A 21,341-nucleotide genomic window follows, 5' to 3' on the forward strand; every position below is an offset into this window, starting at 1 on the left:
AATCCATTACCGTCAAATTATTTCTCAATGTTATTGATTTCAGTATTTTTGTGCTCATTTTTGCTTATATAACCAACTGCTTGCTCCTGGTTTATCGGTGTTACCTTCAGTTCAAATGCCACCTACACTTCAAAGTTAAATGGCAACATCATTGTCTATAAATGAATTAAATGCCAATCTAACAGCTTTAATGACGACAGTAAATAATTCGTCGGGCGACACATCCAACTCGCGGAGTTTTATTTAATTACCTGTACACAAGCAATACAATTATGAGATGAACGCAAACAAACCATATCCTAGTACGTACAGGTTTATCAGTTAACATAAGCTGTTCTTAGATTATGACGAGCACTTATCGGTTACAGTTCGGGCACTCAAATTATTAGTTTTTGATTCGATTTTTTGCATACGAGCAGATTTGTAAAAAAAAGTAAAATGAGGCTTGTTGCATTTACAGCTTTTGAACGCTTTCAGCACTTCCATTGCATATAAGTCTTTCATAACGTATCAACTACATGATGAACGAATTATCTTTTTAAGGCTTTCCGAACAACCCTCGGATGTGATGTATTTCTGAATTCATTATACTAGTTTATGGAACATGATATATTTGTTCAAATGTGTATGAAAAACCGTAACATATTATATTATATTGTATTTATTTAACTGTGAAAATGTACACAACCTTACATTAAAGGTTAATATATCATAAACGCCACTATTTACGTGTAAAACTACTGCCAAATGAACATTTTTAACTATTCCAAAATGCTTCCATTTCTAAAAGCCTCATCGATTTGCTGCAGCAGAAGATACACAAAAGAATGCGCGGAAATTCCTGTTTTTGACAAGAGAGGTACAATTTAAACGAGTTTAGGTAGAAAACGTCACAATCCGGTTTTTCGGGTTTTTCTTTTCGTTAACATTAAAAACAATCGAAACAAAATCGTCAGTTAAAAATCCATACACTTCTTACATTCCTTTTGACTGAATAGATACACGCTGAACAATGTTCGGTAAGTCAAGTTGAAAGCCAATCCACTAACCCCATACCTCAGGAAATACGTTCGATTTTAGGGGAAATCGTTATTTACATTGGATGCAATAATGCTGCAAATCATAGAGTCTAGACGTCAGAGATACAACTAATGAGGTGTGTGAACTTGTAGCTAGACTGCGGTTAAGGGTTCGATCCTCACCAGGGGTACTTTCTCATGTTCTCTCAAAAAGAACACAGTGCTGGTTTCTGCTCACGAAACGAACTCGAGAGTGAACTCATAGGCTATCGTCACCATCGAGCTTACATCAATTAGTATAACGATACGATATTCTACGAGCTGGCCTTAATTGTTCCTTGTAAGGCATGTGGCACTTCTTATGCCTCTTTTGTAATGTCACGATTGGGTGCGCCGTTGTACCTCGTTTCTGACTCCAGCGATGTGGACATAACAGCCGGTTGCCACGATGTAGTACGTCGTCGCCACCTGCTAGTCACTCTAAACCTCGTTGTTATCCCGTTGTGAAACGATGACTCGTGACAACGAATATTAAAGTCGGGTCATACCTAGCTAACGCCTCGCCTCCGCCACGCTGTCGTCATTTTCTCGCCGTACTGTGCTTCGTTATGTTATTACTCACTGCTGCATGGATTGTAAACATTCCTCATGCATTTGCTGGCAGGATGGCTTGCTGAACTATTGATCAACCATAATTGATTTGACTTTCGAGCAACGTATATGTCAACTGATATGAAAAGAAGAAAACAGATTACCGCCAATTTATACAAGAGGGCTCACACCAAGAAGAACGGAAAGAAGATGGATCAGTGTGTGTGTGTATGACACGTGATAAATTGCGTCTCACATGCTACGTCGGACGGCAAGATTTTGCTTACAATGAAGACTGAAATCACGGATAACTTTTCTTTTACTACACCATTTTAAATCAAACAAAGGCCAGTCTATGCCGCTTAAAGAGCCCCGTCTTCGTTTATTTATCAAAGTTTGATATGGTGATAAGTTTCATCAAACACTTCGACAAACCTGTTCCCAAAATAATGTTTTGACAGTGCTCCGTCAGACGGCCGTATTGTGAAAAAGTTTGTCGTAGTGTTTTAAGAAACTAAACTCTCAATCAAAATCGGGTAAAAAAACGAAGGTGGAGCTCCATAAGCGGCGAAGACAGCGCTAAGTTTCATTTAAAATGGTGAAGAAATAGTGAAGTTATCTTTGTTTAAAGTCTTTATTCGAAGCAAAATATTGCCTTCCGACGTAGCATTTATGACGTAATTTATCAAGTGGTATACACACACTGTGGATAAGCAGGTCAAGCAGCCTCTGCAAGATGGAGACCATGGCAGTGGGCGATGGGCTGTAAATCAGTAGAACCTTGAGAGGGGCAGTGAAGACTCCTGGTTGAAAAGACCAGTCAAGAAGAGTTATTGATACATGCGCAACCAACCTGGCCCCATTTTGATGTCTGCAGTCCAAAGGGGGACATCATGGAGTGGATACATGCACACGAATAACATCCTATACAACAACGATGAGTCTATTTTAATTGTTCATTCATAAAAACAATATACGGGAGATTGCTTCACAGCTGCAGGTCCTGCAACAGCAGGTTCCACAGCCCACGTGAATACTCAAATCTGACGTTTGCCCAACTACCAATACATATATCATAATTCACAAAGTCAATTTACAATAAATAAAATTCTTCGGTCGCAGTTGCGCCTTCGAAATTAGCAAGTTAGAAAGCTTAGAGAACTGCAGCATGTTGACTTTTTTGAAGACAATACATTGTACATGACAGTTGGGTTCATACCTTATATTATAAAAATGTATGCAAATTAAATGAGTTTCATTTCGCGTCATATGTATATTATGTGGTTTAATTTAACATTGCAGAGCAGAGCCGGTTCAGGAGATGTTAACAGCCTAGATAAGTTAAGGTCAGGTAAGGAATGTTTGGCATTATAATCCCCTGCTGTGCATCTCCTGTTTATTGCATAGGTGCCACAATAGGATCAATTTCCTGTGTATTTGTTTATTGGCTCAGGACCATTTCGGGTTGACACTTTTACAGTAGATTAACCCATTGTCTCACTAAAACATATAAACAATATGCATAGCTAATGTATTTTCAATTAAACCGATTAGAAATAAATAATATACAAATAAAAGTGATGAGTTTTTTTTTAATTAATTATATAGTATATATCTTTTAAATCCATTTTAAATGCATGGTCACCATTGTTATATCCAAATTGTGAAGTATCCTGGTTTAATCGTAATATTGGGATATTTAATATTACACAATTATTCTAAGGCATTGTAAAAATAATATAATATTTATTTAAATAAAACAACAACAACAACAACAACAACAACTAAAAGACAAAATGTTTTGTCCATTTATATAGTAAAACCTCTAGAGCATCACAGCAGGATATTCAGATTGGTGACCTGATAAACAGCACAAGGCAGTTACGAAACAAATCAATACACAAAAGATGCGTCTTTACACGGAGGGGGGAGGGGGTCATTTATATAAAGCTTATCTTAGGCATTTAAAAAAGACTTTGCCTAGTACAACATCCTCCTAGTGTGGTAGAACCAGTACGATTACCCCACCGCCAACCGCAAGAATGTTGATGGTATGCTTACCAGACACCGCTTTATCATCATCAGCGTCCTGGAGCAGCACCACCATACCAAGCTCCGCGACCCTGTATGAGCCACCGCAACCACTGCTGCAAATCACCATGCCATAGATGAAAATGTCACAGTCTGCTCCAACTGTGACCTCATCGTCTTTACCTGAGTCATACACTGTGGTGGCAACACAACCTATTCACGCAGTGTCAATCATCAGCTTCACCGTCAGTTGTTCATAGTTTGCTTGTAGGGCTGTGCCGCAGACAGTGTCAAAGACTGTGTTAGACTGTTTTTTCTTTTGTATTGTGATTTTGTTTTACACTTTCCATGTGGTTTTATAAATGTCATATGGTGTAATAGTGTCCTTTCATTAACCCTCATTTGTACTTTGTTTATCTTTCATTCTTCTTGGTTTTAGATTCACTGATTATAAAGTTGATGTGCCCCCAAAAGGGAAAACTTAAATTTGATTTTATCCGTACGTCTGTCCGTGCCATAGGTTTGTGTCGCGCGCTCAGCAATATTATTACACGCAAGCCCTTAATGTATTGACAATAGCTGTATTTGAACTTGTGTCGAACACTGAGCAACGTATATTTCTTAGGAAACTTCAATAGTGATCACCATACAAAGTTGTGCATCTTTAAATCTAAGATTTGCGTTTAATTTAAGAGTAAATTGCACAATAAAACTTGGATTATGAATAACATAAGTTGAAAAAGTCTTAGTCAGACTAAAGAGTCCATTCGGTCCTGCCATGCCACACCGCCTGCTAGTAGAGGTTGGGCTTTATGTAGAGGCGTTGCTCTTTGGCAGACCTGTATTTGACATTGCCGCCAATCTCTTGTTCCATGTCGTTCAAGTTCGCCCCCTATCGCCAGGTACCCTAAGTGACCTGGTGGTTGTTGTGTACTTCGTCAACCAGGCATCTTTCTCGTATGCATAGCGAACTACTATGATGTTTTGAACACAAACGCAGGCGAGGACACTGGATTAGGCCGTTCTTGGAAGTGCGACGACGATATGTGGAAACATTCCACCTAGTGTTGAAGAATTCTGCTGCACCTCGGCAATCGTCTAGGGTGATACAGAGTAGTTTGCTTTGATGGACTTGCACTCTTCCTTAACCATTTCGGAAATAGTTATGTGGGGTACTCTGAATAGGTTCATAAGCTAGTGATAGCTGTTAAAATACCTCATATATGTCTTTATCAGCTGCTGACACGTTTCCCTTGCACGTATGATTGTAAAAGTAATGTTGAAAATAACATGGATTTCACTTCTAGCGAATTGCTTGGTTGCATACGAAGTACTTACTGAACTCTTTGGCTATTATATGTTTCAAATTGTGATAACAAGGTGGAAAAGTGATGACATATTTTACGAGAATTAACCATATTTGTCTAGAAAGAAAAATCAGGGTTGGAAGGAATTCTCAAATGCATAAAAAACATAACCGTTAGTAACGAATATACTTCAAATCTATCGAGTTCATTCGGAACAAGAGGCACATCAGTGCCTGTGCTCCACTGGCCAAAAGGTTCAAGCAAAGACCACCTAACGAACATTTTCGTCAAGTTTCATAGAAATACAATCATCAATTTTTGAGGAGAAGTTATTTTTTTTTTTACTTTAATAGCTCTGGCTGCAATGTTGTGCAGTGGACCGAAATGATTTGGGCAATTTGAGTAAAGGAGCACCAAACAAACATTTCTGTCAAGTTTTATCGAAAAAAGGTCATCGGTTTCGACGACAAGTCGTATAAAGTTTTTTTTATTTTTTAGCTCTGGCAGCCATGGTGTGCAGTGGACTGGAACCATTTAACAAATTTTGGTTAATGACCACCCAAGGAACATTTCTGTCAAGTTTCATCAAAATCTGATCATCGGTTTCTGAGGAGAAGTGGTGTAAAGGTTTTTCCTATTTTTAGCTCTGGCTGCCATGTTGTGCAGCGGAACGGAACCATTTGGGCCATTTTGTCAAAGATTTTGTTGAGATGACCCTTGTTATTAAGTCTCATAAAGATTATGTCAAAATTGTGACGCAGGCAATTTGTGGACTGACGATTGACTAACATGTAATCTTGTCTTGTCATATGACAGGCGAGCTAAAAATTACAAACCATTGTTTTCCAAATGGAAATGGAGACGTCGTTTGCTTTGTACAAAGGATCAGAAGATCGCAAAACAAGCAAAGAAATAAACCTTGGAATTGTTCTTTTTTGTTATTACTTTTGATTTATCAGAACTGCTATATAATCATAATTGTGGTAAATCAGTTTCAGACTGGTTGTCAGGTGTACCCACACAGCACATGTCATGTGATACCTAGCAGGAAAGATGGCTTTGGTTAAACATTGTAAACGAAGAAATAACAGCACATATCTATGAAAATAGATGTTTTAATGTTATTTGTGCAAGCAATTGAATTAATTTTCATACAAACCATACAGTGCAGTTAAATTTTTCAATTTTTTAATGACCAAGGTTAATGTCATTTGGAGGTCAAGGTAATGATATCATACCTCATAGTGTGTTGTGTCAAGCAACAATGTGTGCAAGTATAAACAAAATCTGTCAAAAAGTTATGAGCAATGTTTAATTGTTTTGTTGAAGTTTTTTCTTACAATGTGAATGACGATGATGGTTGTCGAGATGAGAATACCTGGACTTTTTCTTCGAAAAGCCGAGCTAAAAATGCAGTTTTCAAACAACAAAAATAACTGAAATAAATTGAATTACACAGTGCATTCATGATTATGGCAACTATAAGAATTGTTATAACACTGTTAGGAACATTATATTGGGAAAAATTGTATGAGAGTAACATGTAGTACTGGTTAGATATACACAACAATATGCAAGCTACTCGTCATACTTTTATTGTGTATAATAACAGACAAAGAAGTTGTTTGTTTGACATAATAATTTGATAATTATTCAAACTGAAAAAGAACAACAAATACACAATTTACATTAAAAGCTTTAGTTATATAATAATGATCAAAGAAAATAATTGTTTAACTGTGAACAGGTATATAGAAGTTTAACATGTATGGGTATTGCTGAATTGGTTAAAACAATGGCAATGTGGCATACATTGTGCAATAGTAGGGGAGGCATTTCTCAGCTCAATGTACAAGCTAACTGTATGACATACGAGTTAAACATACAATAATATATTTTTTATAGCATATACATGAAAAATATATTGTTTATATTAAGAAAATATGGAAGATGGTTCTTAAATGTAACATGTCCACATAGCTGAACATGTTGCATTTGTTTAAAGGATATGAATATTGAATTTGTTACTGGATGAAACCAAAATAAAGAAAACACACATTCAAACATGATCATTTGTTAGTTCATAATTTATAAAAAATAATTGTTTTGTTAAATGATAGCTTGTTGTTAAACAATTAATAAACATTTAATCTGAATAGATTATGAAGCAAATATCTAACCTGAACAAGAACTGACGAGATAGAATCGACTTGGTGTTTCACTTACACTTTTCGGCCATTTAAGTTACTAAATATAGCTGTTTCATAAACTTTCAGAATGTCACTTAAACGAAAATTAATGTTCAGTCTATATATACTTTCCTATGTATAAATGTAAGGTTTTTAAATTGATCTTTTTGTGAGAACTTTATGCTTATATGTTTACTCATAAATTATTATTGTTTAAAAATTATTTAAAGATGCTATACGTGAAAAATTAAGACATTTTTTTTTTTCTATTAAAGGGAGGTAATTCAGTAGTAAAATGTAATCAAAGCTATTAAAGCATGGCATTTCTTTTCTAACCATGTTAATATTATTACAGTCTATTCAAGCAAGATGCCTTTTGTTTTTACATAGTACCCATAGGTTCTGAAAAACAAGGAGCACTATTCCCAACAGAAGGATGTCACTCCCTATCACTGCATGAGCATCATAATAAAGAAATGTTTACTCAAACTGCAAGCTGCTCAATTGAAATAGGTATTTACCTCAAGCATACAGTTTTATAATGTGGCAAAATAGTCGGACTACTAGATTGTCATTCGGACTAGTAAAATATGCCATTATGCTAGTCCAACTGGCTAGTAGGTTAAAATGTTTTTCGTGAAGACTGCGGACGAGAAGTCCTTAAAGGTTTTTCTATTTTTAACTCTCGCAGCCATGTTGTGCAGCGGACCGGAACCATTTGGGCAATTTTGGTTAAAGGGCATCCCGATGAACATTTATGTAAAGTTTCATCAAAATCTGATAATCGGTTTCTGAGAAGATGTAGTTTAACGTTTTTTTTCTATTCTTAGCTCTGGTGCCCATGTTGTGCAGCAGACCAGAACTGTTTGGGCTATTTTGGTTAAGGACTACCCAAGTAACATTTCTGTCAAGTTTCATTGCAATACGATCATCGGTTTCTGAGGAGAAGTCGTTTGAAGGTTTTTCTATTTTTACCTCTGGGGGCCATCTTGTGCAGTGGACCGAAACCATTGAAGCAAATTTGATAAAGGACCATCCAAGGAACATTTCTGTTAAGTTTCATCAAAATCTGATCATCGGTTTTTGAGAAGATGTTCTTTAAAGGTTTTTCTATTTTTTTGCCCTGGCAGCCATGTTGTGCAGCGGACCGGAACCATTTGAGCAATTTTGGTTAAGGACCACCCAAAGAACAATTCTGTCAAGTTTCATCAAAATCTGCCTATTCGTTTCAGAGGAGATGTCGTTTAAAGATTTTGCTATTTTTAGCTGTGGCGGCCATATTGTGCAATGGACCAAAACCATTTGAGCAATTTTAATAAAGGACCACCCAAGGGACATTACTGTCAAGTTTCATCAAAATCTGCCGAACCGTTTCAGAGGAGATGTCGTTTAAAGATTTTGCTATTTTTAGCTCTGGCGGCCATATTGTGCAATGGACCGGAACCATTTGAGCAATTTTGGTAAAGGACCACCAAAGGAACATTCCTGTGAAGTTTTGTCAAAATCCGCTTATCAGTTTCAGAGGAGATGTCGTTTAAAGTAAAAGTTTACGCACGCACGCACGCACGCACGCACTCACGACGGACAATCTGTGACGACATAAGCTCCATGGCCTTCGGCCAGTGGAGCTAATAAAAATTATGTTTCATAAAAAAAACTCATTTCTCATGAAACTGTTTTGCAGGTATGGTATACATGAAGACCTGGCAAAAGAAGTACTAATCCGTATTATATCCATACCGGCGTAATTTCTGAATAAATATCAGCAGAGTAATTCTAACAGCTTGGATTAAGATGAACAGATCTGAATTGTTACCGTGCTCGGCTTTTGAATTACTAAAGATTGGTCATTATGAAGGCTTGACTTTTGAATTGCTCATCAAAATGATATGAGTGCAGACTTGGCTTTTGAATCACTTATCGGAATGACATAAATGTACGATTGACTTTAAATAAACATTCAGTACGGTATGTATGAAGGCTTGGTATGTGAATTACAAATCAATAATATATACATGCAGGCTTGGCTTTTAAAATATCAATCAGTACTGTATGCATGCTTACTACTGATCAGTATGTTATACGTTTTTTTCCCGACGAGCATAAAATTGAGACTGTTTTGATAACGGTAATTGTCAAGGGTGAATAAAGTATTATAAAAGATACCCTTAAAGGTGAACTGAACTGTAATTTCTAGTTCTTAATTTTATTCAATGTTTCTACTAAACGCGCTCAAGTTTAATATACAAAGCGTAAATTTTGCTTCTACGGTCTACCGTTTCCACGGAATCCGGCCTCTGTTCTGCCCATTCTATGGTTGCTAGATGAATTAATGCCCTTGAAATGAGTTGACACTGTGTTGTCTCCCTTTGTTTTACGTGCGCATGCCCAGCAAGTACCACAATGCATTGCACCATTTACCACAATGCATTGGTTTAATTTCCCTGAAAATGTTAGATACGAGGGGGAGTCAATAAGTTCGTGAACGAGCGTTTTAAAAAAACAAATGCGCGTTTGCGTGTAATGAAATTTAATATACACAATAACAAATATGTTTTCAAAACATGTACAAAAAATAAATGTGAATACAATAACAATTACTAATATAAATTAAAAATACAAAATACCCATCTGCAATACCTAGGCGCCCTTCGGAACAATGTCATGACGTTGACGTTATGGGCGTTACTGTTTCTCAAAATTCTCTCCACTCTCTTGGACACATTTCTGATGGCGGACGACCCATTTCCGGTACACCTCTGTAAACCATGTCTCGGACAGGGACGCGAACGATGACTGGACTGCGCTGCGGAGCTCTGCCAGACATTCGAAACGTCTCCCGCGAAGATCGTATTTCTGGGTTTCTGATATCGCCTACAAATTAAAATAAGAATTAAATCTACAAAATCTACGTAGTCGGTTTGAATAGCGATACGAAGTGTTTTATATGAAGTCAGTCTGTATCCTTGCGATACATATAAACGTGTTACTTCCCTTGGATTAAAATAAGCCATTTAAAATGGAGGCCATGGCAACACTACTTTCAGAAACCGTCAATGACAGTCAAGTCAGTGGCACAAAATAAGCTAGCGATAATGAAATGCAGACAATCTTAAACTTTTACGACCGTGCTCGTATATTGGGGCAGCTGGTTGAAATGGATTGATTTACCAAACAATAATTTCAGTGCCATTCAATCGTAATACTTGCGAGGACTTGGACAGGTTATAAACATTGGAGATTTTTTGATACAAGGAAATTGGAACAACCAGCATTCCATAATATTGCTTTACATTTGGCTGTTTTAAGTCAGCATTTTTAATGGAATGCTGTGTTGCACTATACTTAGGAAGATAAAATTGTGAGTGATAAAGGTGAGTGATTTGATAATTACTTGTATTTTATCAAAGAATGACCTCCACAATAACAGTTAACAGTAAATCTGTGAGTAAAATTGGGCCCAATGATGGGCTCGAACCTATGATCACTAAAACACTAACTGATGCCCCATGTTCGTATAGGATTACCCACAAACTTCACCCCTCTCCCTTTTATCTAAAGACTTATCAAGACACCCTTGCATTTAACATCAAAGTTAACCTTGGATGAACAGTGTGTCCGGTGTTGGACTCTAGCCAAAAAACACTCAAAAGTTAGGATGGAATTCTTATTAACTTAGCTAACCAAGCCGCTGCTTCCCCAAATACAATGCACACTACAACAATAAGGCAACTATCAATTCATTGATGGAATTTCATACCCCGACATCTTCGTATCGCTATTCAAACCGACTCAAATAGAAATGTTGATCTAGTGTACCGGTATGTATTTGCATATCGGTCCAGGAACTAGGTCTAGGAACTGAGTTTATTCTTCGATGTAAAACATTGACTTATAAAAATAGGAGAAATGTTATGATCTTGATTGTGGTTCGTCTAGAAACGCATGTTTATGGCCCCTTATGCATTAAGAAAGAGCATGAACATTCATCTAATGAACAACAGAATACCCCCATTTAAAACAATGGTTGAAAATCAATATATTGGCCAAAAAGAGACTTTGAGATTTTAAAGACCGTCATTCACATCTTAAATACAACAATGGTTGGTTTTCATTTAAGTGATACTCACTTATTTTGCCTATTTATTGAAAGTATGTTGTAAAATAAATCTGTAAACAAATCATTGAGCTAGAGTTATGGGCCTTTAGCCCCCATTATCACATGATTTAACACTTTTAGGAACCGCTTAAAAGGAAGTGATCCATAAAAATAATCATAAATCAACAACTTAAGAGTTTGTGGAAAGTTCAGTTCATAATTCTGGGTGAAAAAAGGTTCACTGATTTTAATAGAAATTTGTACTATTTACAGTCATCAAAAGGCTGTTGATCCTAGCTAAAAGGCTGTTGATCCTTCAATTGTGCAATTTTTAATAGAGGCTTGATTTACAATGGGAAATTCAAGGGCGGATTCAGTATTTGATACTGGGAGACATAATTTAGGGGCAAAAACATTTAATTTGCGGTCCTACATCAGAACTGAAATGTATTTGGTTAAAAGCATTGGCAGTGGTGTTTGAAATTTTCACAATTTCTTGATCGAAATGGTGCATTTTGGGGATATTATTTTATTACTCTTTTTCTACTATATTGAAACAAAACTGATCTTAGATATTGGGAGGGGGGGGGGTGCCCCCATCCCACTGGATCTGCTTGTGAAATTCTCTATCAAATTGTGACAAATCAGAACACTTAAAATATTGATTCTTTAAGACAATCTTCGTTTTTTTTCTGAACTATTCTAATTAATCCCCACTTGAAAATATATGTTTACCATATTTACATGTATACAAATCATTTTGTGAACAAAAAGCAATCAGCTGCTATAAATGCATTGAATACAAAGAGTGAAATGGACAATGGCTGTATTCTGTCACTCCATAATAATAACTACAAATGCACTGATTTGGAACTGCCAGTGCATAGTACATTCATGGCATACTAATCATGTTCAGATGTTTGTAGTAATTTCACCAATTTCCTATATAGAGAATACATGCGGATGGACAAAGCCAGCATGAACCATGATGAAGTTCTCTCACCTTTAGAATGAACAACATATGCGCTTCTTTGCAAATTTCACAATAGATAGTTTTGCAAAATTAATGTTATAAATAGATGCATACATTTGAAGTTTCTGCTAAATGATTTAACATTTTGTGCAGGTTTTATCTAGCTAACCTTGATGTAAAATTTGGTTGACATTTGAGAACTTTTGCTTAGCAAATAATCTATTCCATGGCTAATTTACATAAAAGGGGTGTTACTCTTTAGTCAAGCCGACGGTTAGAGACGGCCTTTCTTTAAATACAAACTTTGATAGTACTCCATCGATAAATACCTAGGTTTTTAAAGCCACTTTTGTTGTAACATAGCACGACATTCCTTTTGTCAGTCAAATGACTGTCACTAAATCAGCCTGGTATTGCCATTGTTTTGCGTGTCACTACTGTTAAGCCAAGTTTTTCATGAGAATTTAAGTGCCTAAATTTTTAATGGCTGGCAATTTTTTTCTTGGTCTTTTAACATCACATCTGGTCAAAGGAGTCGATTGGACAGAGGCAAAGCTGTTGCCTATTTGGGCTAACACACCGATCCCAATTGAAATTGTATAACCGCCCCTGCATATTATACTGATACTGGTACACTAAATTATTCACAGATTCAGACTTCAGCCGGTTCAGGAACACAGGATTTATCGTTAGTTTAAAACTGTTTCAAACTTTCTGTGTTTCACTTGGTTAAACATATTGATTCGTTCCATTTCTTCTGTTAACTTTCAAATTAAAGCGTCTACTTCGGAAGATTAAGCAAAATCCATATGTTTTACTCGTTATTTTGTTGATTAACCATGTGGACTGGAAATCTCGGAAAGTCCATGTTTTTTTACTGAATTTTCGCGGACGCGGAAGTTGATATGTCGATTGACTGACTCCCGTTTCATCTTCATTCTCTATCAAAACCGAGAGGCAGTACCAAGGGAAGCAACTACGCATGTATAGCAACGCCATGGGACGCAAGTCAGTCGAGTTTTTTTGGAAAATGCGGAACAGGGGGTAGTTTGTAACAAAATTGCCAGCTTATGAAAATGATTTGAACTGAATAACATATCGTATCAAACTTGACAATTATCTATCTTTTATATCATTATGTAATAATTAAATGTCAAATATCAGTTCAGTTCTACTTTAAGTAGAACTATAACAAGTGTGTAGTATGAAGGTATGAAGCCTTTATACCATGATTACTGTTGTATTGCTACAGCATGTAGGTTTGAAATTTAGAATTTGAATATATCTAATATCCATAACAGAGAGTGATTTCTTAAATGTTGATTATAAATTTATCAATTTCGAAACGCTGGTCAAAAAAACGACATAACTACCATGAAAGAAATTGGCACGGACTTTGTTGTGTAACATGTAGATTAAAACATATTGCACCATATTGTATAAACAAACAATTTAATTCATTTGCACATTGAAATATATAATGTATCAATATACTAACTGGCAGACTTTCCACTTGGTAAGCGTTGTGTTTTACGGTACAACAATGCACGGTAATGCTCATACAAATCCTGATAGTATGCAACATTCAAACGAATGAAGTAATGGAATACATTTTCTTATAGAATAATCATACAAGAACCAAACAATATGTATAAAAAAACTACAGAATTAAGCTCAGTAGCCGAAAGTTTAAACATAAACCCCTTTTATGGCAATGGGTAAACGCCAAAGACATAAAACACAGGAACAAAAATCACAAACCAGAAACTTGTGATCATAGATAAACAATATTTTCACTCGTGAAAACATGTTTTTCTATGACACTCGTGAAATAAAATACTGAAACTGAATTTGACTTGTTCGTCTGACTGTCCACTGCACACTGTTTTATATGTCATTTAGTCATTATCAATAAGGTAACAATAATGTCCTCAATAATATCATAGTTGTGGATGTTGTTTGCAATGACTACCAAATACCACATGTTTAAAAAGGTAAAAACAATAGGTATTCAACCGATTGTGACTGTATACATCAGTGATATTGTGTTTTTAATTTTTGCCTTTCGCTTTCAATAACAGTAAATATACATCATGTCTACTTAAATGAATGTATGAAAATAACTCATCATGATTTACTAGCGGTGCATTCATAGCTAAATTGATATGTAAAGGGTCTGAAACATTTTATTGAATTTATAAAGTATATTTCAACAGAAAAGCATGTTTACATTCACCGGAAGTATCGACATGTACAGGCAAACAACATCTTTTAAGCACATAGTGCGGATTCGCCGCTTTGTTTCTTACTGTTCATACAAATAGCAAACGCCTAGCCAAACAAAGACTCGTGTGCATTTTAAATTTGATGAAATATGCAGTAGTTCCCCTAGTAGAATTATCCAGATATGCAAATCAGATATTAAGCTATGGGATTAATTTCCTTATTTCTTTATTGTTTCATACCACCACTTGTATTGCACATATCCGGACAACGAAGGAGCAAACTGGATTAAACAAGACAGATATGTTACCAATAGGCCGTCCGGTCACATGTATACGGATACATGGCCAACATTGCTTTGGGTTAATGTTCAAAACCCGTTTCCGTACAAATTATACTTTTTACTACATTGAACGAAATGGGTTTGACAGTATATATCTTAGGTAGGTAATAATGATATGCCATCTATAACAGTATAACTTTAAGAACCGTTGTCATAGTAATTGCCACTTGTATATTCTGTTCCAATAATGTCTATTTAAATGGTATTTTCTACTACGTTGTCTATATATGTCTTGCCATAACCACCTACGCCATTAACGCATAATCTCGTGAACATGTATAATGTGTTTTTTTAGATTTACAGAGAAATTGCATAGCTTGTTTTGTTCACATAATTGGTTCCGTTTTACAAAATGAGAATTTCATTTTGAAAAAGGCACAAGTTGTTTTAATTGTGTACGTCCAAACAGCATTTTTGGAAGAGATGAATCGTAAATATTTTTCCGACTACGACCTGTTACGTGCTATCGGATTTTAAGAAGCGGAATGGAACGTTGAAAGCATTGCAAGGCGCAGGGTGCATTGAACTAGTTTGGGATGTTCTTGGACGCCGCGTTTCTTTGCGTATAACGCCACATAGCAGCCTAGTAGACCTTTGAAGATTTTTTGGAGAGGAATGGGATGCGGTTCCACAACAGAAAATGAAAAAAAAACTCGTTTAATCTTCAAGAGCCAGAATGATTGAATGCAGGGTAAATTTCTGGGGATATACACATTATTAACGTTTACAAAAAGAAAGAATACGAGTTTATTAACAATATAAACTTAAAATAAGGCTTTGTAGTCGTGTAATATTCTGTTGACTTTTCATTGTTTTACATATTTTTTATTGATTTTGTTACTGTATATTTCATTCCAGTGGTTGAATATACAAAACGGTTATACGCCGAAACGAGCTGTATTGCGACTTTAACACCCTGACCCCTATATTGATCAAATCGATAAGGTGTATTATTCACAGCAATAAACTTCATTAAAATTTGTAATAAACGATTGTCATTGATTTATTCTTTCATATTATGTATGACATTAAACTATTTTTTTTAATACATGCAAAAGTATGTACCATTATATACCTAGTCGCATAACTCATTTTGCCGAGTATAAATTACTTTTCTAGATCTATCTAATTCTGTATTTATATTTTTGGGGTACATATTGCATCGAAGCTCTTGATGATTCGCAATGACATGGTATCGGGAAAGGAAAGGACAATCGTGTACTTCAACAGTGTTCCTATGCTTGACCTGCTTTTAAATGAATGCAAGATCTCGGTTAACTGCAAACGAACAAGTAGTGGACTTTCTTCGCTCATGTTTATGCATTGTAATTCACTTATATTTTCCTAATGAGTAATGCTAATCAGTATATTGGATTTTTATTTTATTATTCTAATTTAAGCGGGAAAATTATTCTTCTATACAAAAATTAAAAATCAAAAATACTTACACAAAACAAAGTTATTAACTTAAACAATGCATCATGCTTGGAATTACTGTAAAGGTTAAAATAAGTCTTTGGGAAAACCTTTAAATGACACCCTACACACATTTTACTTTAAACATTTTGAAAGTAATCATAAAGGTAACAGCCTAATAGGTGATTTCTTAAAACAAAGCATGCATTGTACCAAGCCCTGGTCCCTCCTATTTTTTAACAGGATACAATAGTAAAAATGTAAATGCCTGCTAAAAAGGGCAATCTTGAAATATAAATACTATAAATAGTATAAATCTTTCTACTACTTTCTATCTTTACGGATATCTTCATAGTTTATATGCATGTGGGTTTCTCTGTGAAGAGTGTTGACCACTAAGTAAAATATTTCATAGAGTCGTTATCGTTGGTTTGTTGATTGACAAGAAACACTTTATTTTATCAGTTTGTTGTCAGTGAGCGCATTTGAGACTGATCAATTAACTTTATTGTGATCCCCGTCGACAACAACACCAATACTTTAATGCATCAAATCATCCTTTGAAACTTCCCTGCCAATACAGACAGGATTCCAAATGTATGTTGCCTATGAGAGTTTGTCATAAGCAGCGATGTGATGTGATTTTCAACATATCAATTATCACCAGCATCGTCTGCATCAGCAGCATCGCCAAAACCATTATCATATATGTGAGGACAGGGTCCTACAAAAGGACATGATTCCACAAACGGGCAATTTTGGTGCTTTTATATTCCTATCCCAACAAACGTTCACCTTTTGCTATATTTTAGTTCATTTATCATCAGCGAGCTGCGGTTTAGTTTTAAGATGATCTAAAATAGCAACTCCATTATACCCATTGCAGCTGTTATGAGCGAATATATGCACGGGCAGATCCATGACAAATCTCTTGACGATATCTTACATATGGCTGCATAATATTCAAGGGCACCATTCACTTTGGACTAGGCTGTAGACAAAGGTCCTGGTAAATAATTTTAGTCATATAATTGTTATCAGTGTAAAAATGTCTTAAATATTCCATTAACATTAATTAGGACTATTTGCAAGAACCTTGCATACCCATATAATGACGCAAATTACGTGTCTGGGCCGATTCATTCTTTTTCGCAAAATGTACTTGTGTTACAGACAAAACACATGATGATATAACAGTTCTAACGTTGGAGACATGAATAAGAGATTTGAGAACATAAAAGAGAGAAAATGTAAGAGTTGTACACTACTTGGCTCATTGCAAATTGATACGCGCTCGATTTGAATAATTTCAATGATGCAAATCGTATTAGATGAATGGAATTTCATTTCCTAAAGAGCCGACGTAATCATTTAACTGCCTTCAGTATTGAGACATTGCACTTAAATGACATTCCATGCAATATATTTGTCGGCATGTGAATGATCTGTTTTTAACTATTATTTTCAACAGTTACTGTATCCATAAATATTCAGGTTTAGCCTAGTATTTTATCCACTTCTATTTTCGCCTACTTTTATCATTTCTTGAATTAGTAATTGCTTTGATACTGTTACTACTTATTCGAGTAAAACTCGTTTCTGTACATCTTTTTATTTCAGGTCTACATGAACATTGAACTAGTATTGTATCAGCAGCCTTAATGTCGATATATGAGAGGAAAATCTAATTGTGTCGTCAATTTTACCAATTTTTGTTATGTACAATTATTGATCAATAAGTCATTGCATGGCATGTAAGGGGAAGTCTCGTACTTAAATGGACTATGGCCAAACTTGTCAAAAATTATTTTCGTTTAAACTAGGGCTTTTATCTCTCTAATAAGGGGTCTTACATTTGCAATTTCTCTATGGTTTTTGACACTTATTTATATGTGATCCTCAATTAAAAGGACTTTTTTGTCATTGATTATTGAATGAAGCATTTCGCAAATAAGGCCTTTTAGTGGGCTGATGAAACCCGCGTATTTTTCGGGGAGTTTTGTTTCTACATTTATACTAAGAAATAGTTATAACATTGAGAACATTGTCGTATTACGCTTCAAAAGCCGCCGAAAAAACACCTGATTAATATATGTTTTATTATGCAGATCAGTTGCGTGCACTGCATTAATTAATCGTTTTATCTTAATAACATTATGATTTCAGCAATCAATGTCGTGATAATAATTGAGGTGAATCTGGAAAAACTGATATAATGAATGCATGATCAGGGTTATCTGCAAAGCTTGTATAAATGTTTTGCAAGTTAAAAATAGCTTATTAAGCGTTGTAAATAACTGGAATATTGCAGTTTGCGGAACATTATTGTGAATGTTTAATTCTTGTCTTTCACTAGATTGGACTTTAACCATATATTGATTAAACACATACTCATTTTGCGACTAAAATTGGTATGTTATCAATGCTGTATCCCGGATAGCTGTCTTCTTGATGAAATCGAACCCCTTCGACAACTTTTATGTTCATAAAGACATATAGGGCCTGACCTAAAGGCCCTCTCAAAACATTAATAGGGTTATGCGTATTAAAATCTACTTAACTTGATTTGTACTCTATTTCTGGTGTGATGCGCACACATTTCTGGTCACAAACGACTTTGGCCTCTCAGATTACATAATAAAATCGTTAAGAGATAAAGTAAAAGATACCATTTATCATATATCATTTTTTAAGAAAACCGTGAAAATACAGTTCTTCGCCGTAATCTGGTTCAAGGCCGAGATAAGAGGCCGAAGGTTTGTCACAATCCCTGCAGTTGTATAAAAATGTTATCTTAACTAGCAAAACACTTGAGCTGGATGCTTCGACTGTCGTGCGGTTATTAAATTGGCTGAACGTTGAGGTAATCTTGTTTAGTTTATACTTAATATTTATTTCAAACATTGTATTGAACTATTTAAAAAAACAACTGGTAAATTTCTGATATAAGGAAGGATAACAACATTTATCTCTTTTTTAAATACACTTTATTTAAAGTTTAATCTTAAAACCTTATTTATTGTTTTATATTCGTCATTAAATGAAAGTGTTGTTTTGTACATAATTATGTCTATGTTCACTTTTTTTGTTATTTTTATTATAATCAATATTGCCTTGTTGAGGCGAACTATGCACAAGACAAAGTAATTGAATGACCTTAACGTACCTTTCAATAGCTAGCATTGTTGCCCCGGCGTTATTCATTTCATGCAGATGATATTTGTATATGGTCGATGAGTACTTGAAATTACTTAATGAGGCATTTTTACTATATTCTTAATTGTTTTCAAGTTGATGCTTGCTCTGGTTAGGCTTATATTCTTAACTTAGCAAAGATTGATAATTGATGGGACAAGTGTGAGGTAATGGCGTCATGTACACTTTGGTCCAATGAACTTGGGTTTCACGGACCGTTCAAAGGCGGTTATCCCGTCAATTATCGGTTAAGCTGATTAAATGAGTGCAAGTGTGGTCCGTGCATAGTGTAATATTTGTTTATCTGTTCATGTGTTTGTGTCTCTAGTTCATTGACGCTTAGGCCTTAACCTTGTGCATATAAAAAGGGTTTACTGTTAAATTGTTTACTGCTTGGCTTGTCTAAATAGTTTTCATTGTATTATTGTAATATGTTACGAGTAATATATGGCAGAAAAAAGAGAATATATATGAACAAGTACAAAATTGCTGTAGGATACAACAAAAAAGGCTCGCTCTAAAACGATCCCTAGCAATGTACAGATAGTGTTTTGTGAAATGGGCGGTTTCAGTACTGACACATGGTTCGTTTTATAACATATATATAATGCAAACATGGATGAGTTCACAAATCGTATTCAAATAATGCAGGACATCTTTCAAGCTTTATTTTACTTTAAGACAGATTTTGAGTAATATACATTGAAACGTTTTGTAATGACAACTTTGTTGGAAGAAATAAAATAAAAGCTGCACTTTGTGTATTTGGAGTGATGAAATTAGAACGAATGGGCACTATAAATGACTGTAAGGCTATTTTGTTCTAGTCATGTTAGTCAGGAAACAATGTAAAATGGGGCAAAATGAACTGAGAAATAAAAAGTGGCACTTTGATTCAAAATTTGAAATTGAAACAATATAAATGCAAGTTAAAAAATAAGTGACCAGAATTGAGTGTGACATGATATTCAGAATGCAACTAGCAATATATGGTTTTGAAACACAGATGTGTCCTTCAAGAATGAAATATGCAACATGAAATACACACTTCCATTACATATACAGGTACTAATAAAAACCCTGAGAAATAGCAAACTTAAAGTCTTAAAAGGGCTGTACTCCGTATGATAAAATTGTGGAAAAAAGAAAATTGTCGAAAACTGTCATAAACTTGGTATTAATGTGTACAATGCATTGAAACCTACTAACTGAGGTACCACATAGTTTACAATTTATTTAAGTTTAGCAGTTATTTCATATTTTCCATTAAATTAGCGTGATTGGGTAGTCGGTGTTATCACGTGTTATTACCGAGTTAGGTATATAGCTTAATTATGTCATCAGATCAGAGTAAGCCGTCGTAGCTCAGTGGATACGACGCTTGGCTGCAATTTTGGCGACGCGGGTTCGAACCCGGTCTCCGACACATTTATTTTTACATTTTGGTACCTTTTTTACAATTTTGATATCAAAGCGTAACACCTTCTGTTAATTAATTGTCCTGCGATTTGTTACCAAAAACCCCCACCTTTTTGGTGCCGATCTGGTGTACAGTCCCTTCAAATGAATAGTTTCAAATGGGATAAATGGATGTTAACATATATACATACTTATATACAACAAAGCACAACACAGTGAAGCAGTCTTTAGAAGAGTCCAATACAAAAGGCAGGATGGTTTTGAGAAATAAACATTAAAGTACAATAGTATTTAAGATGAAGAATTTCAACAACAACATACAAATAGCTGATTTTAAAATTTTAAAAAGAAATGCAAAACAAATGTTGGTAATTTTTGCATGTGAATAACATTAACATACAAATGAATGCTTTCAAAGGGTAAAGAAGCAGAACAATTTGTAGGAACAGTTTTATGAAATGAACATTTGTTGCAAATGCGCAAGGTATTTACATTTTATTCTAGCAGTTCGATGATAACGAATTAAAATGATCATG

The 21,341-nt window shown here is 35.1% G+C and overlaps 1 protein-coding gene across 3 annotated transcripts in view; it reads left to right on the forward strand.

The window, feature by feature from the left end:
* LOC128205050 (uncharacterized) overlaps positions 1-21,341 on the forward strand; it is a 68,186-nt gene that overhangs the window by 32,220 nt on the left and 14,625 nt on the right. For 2 of the 3 annotated variants that reach the window (XM_052906454.1, XM_052906453.1), the window contains exon 1: positions 18,974-19,054. The exons of the other annotated variant lie outside the window; for it this stretch is intronic. The gene's annotated coding sequence lies outside the window, so the exon portion shown is untranslated. Of the gene's footprint in view, positions 1-18,973; positions 19,055-21,341 lie in introns of those variants that run through there. 3 annotated transcript variants of the gene reach the window in all.

The sequence above is a fragment of the Mya arenaria genome, chromosome 10, assembly GCF_026914265.1.
Source record: "Mya arenaria isolate MELC-2E11 chromosome 10, ASM2691426v1".
NCBI classification, from domain to species: Eukaryota; Metazoa; Mollusca; class Bivalvia; order Myida; family Myidae; genus Mya; species Mya arenaria.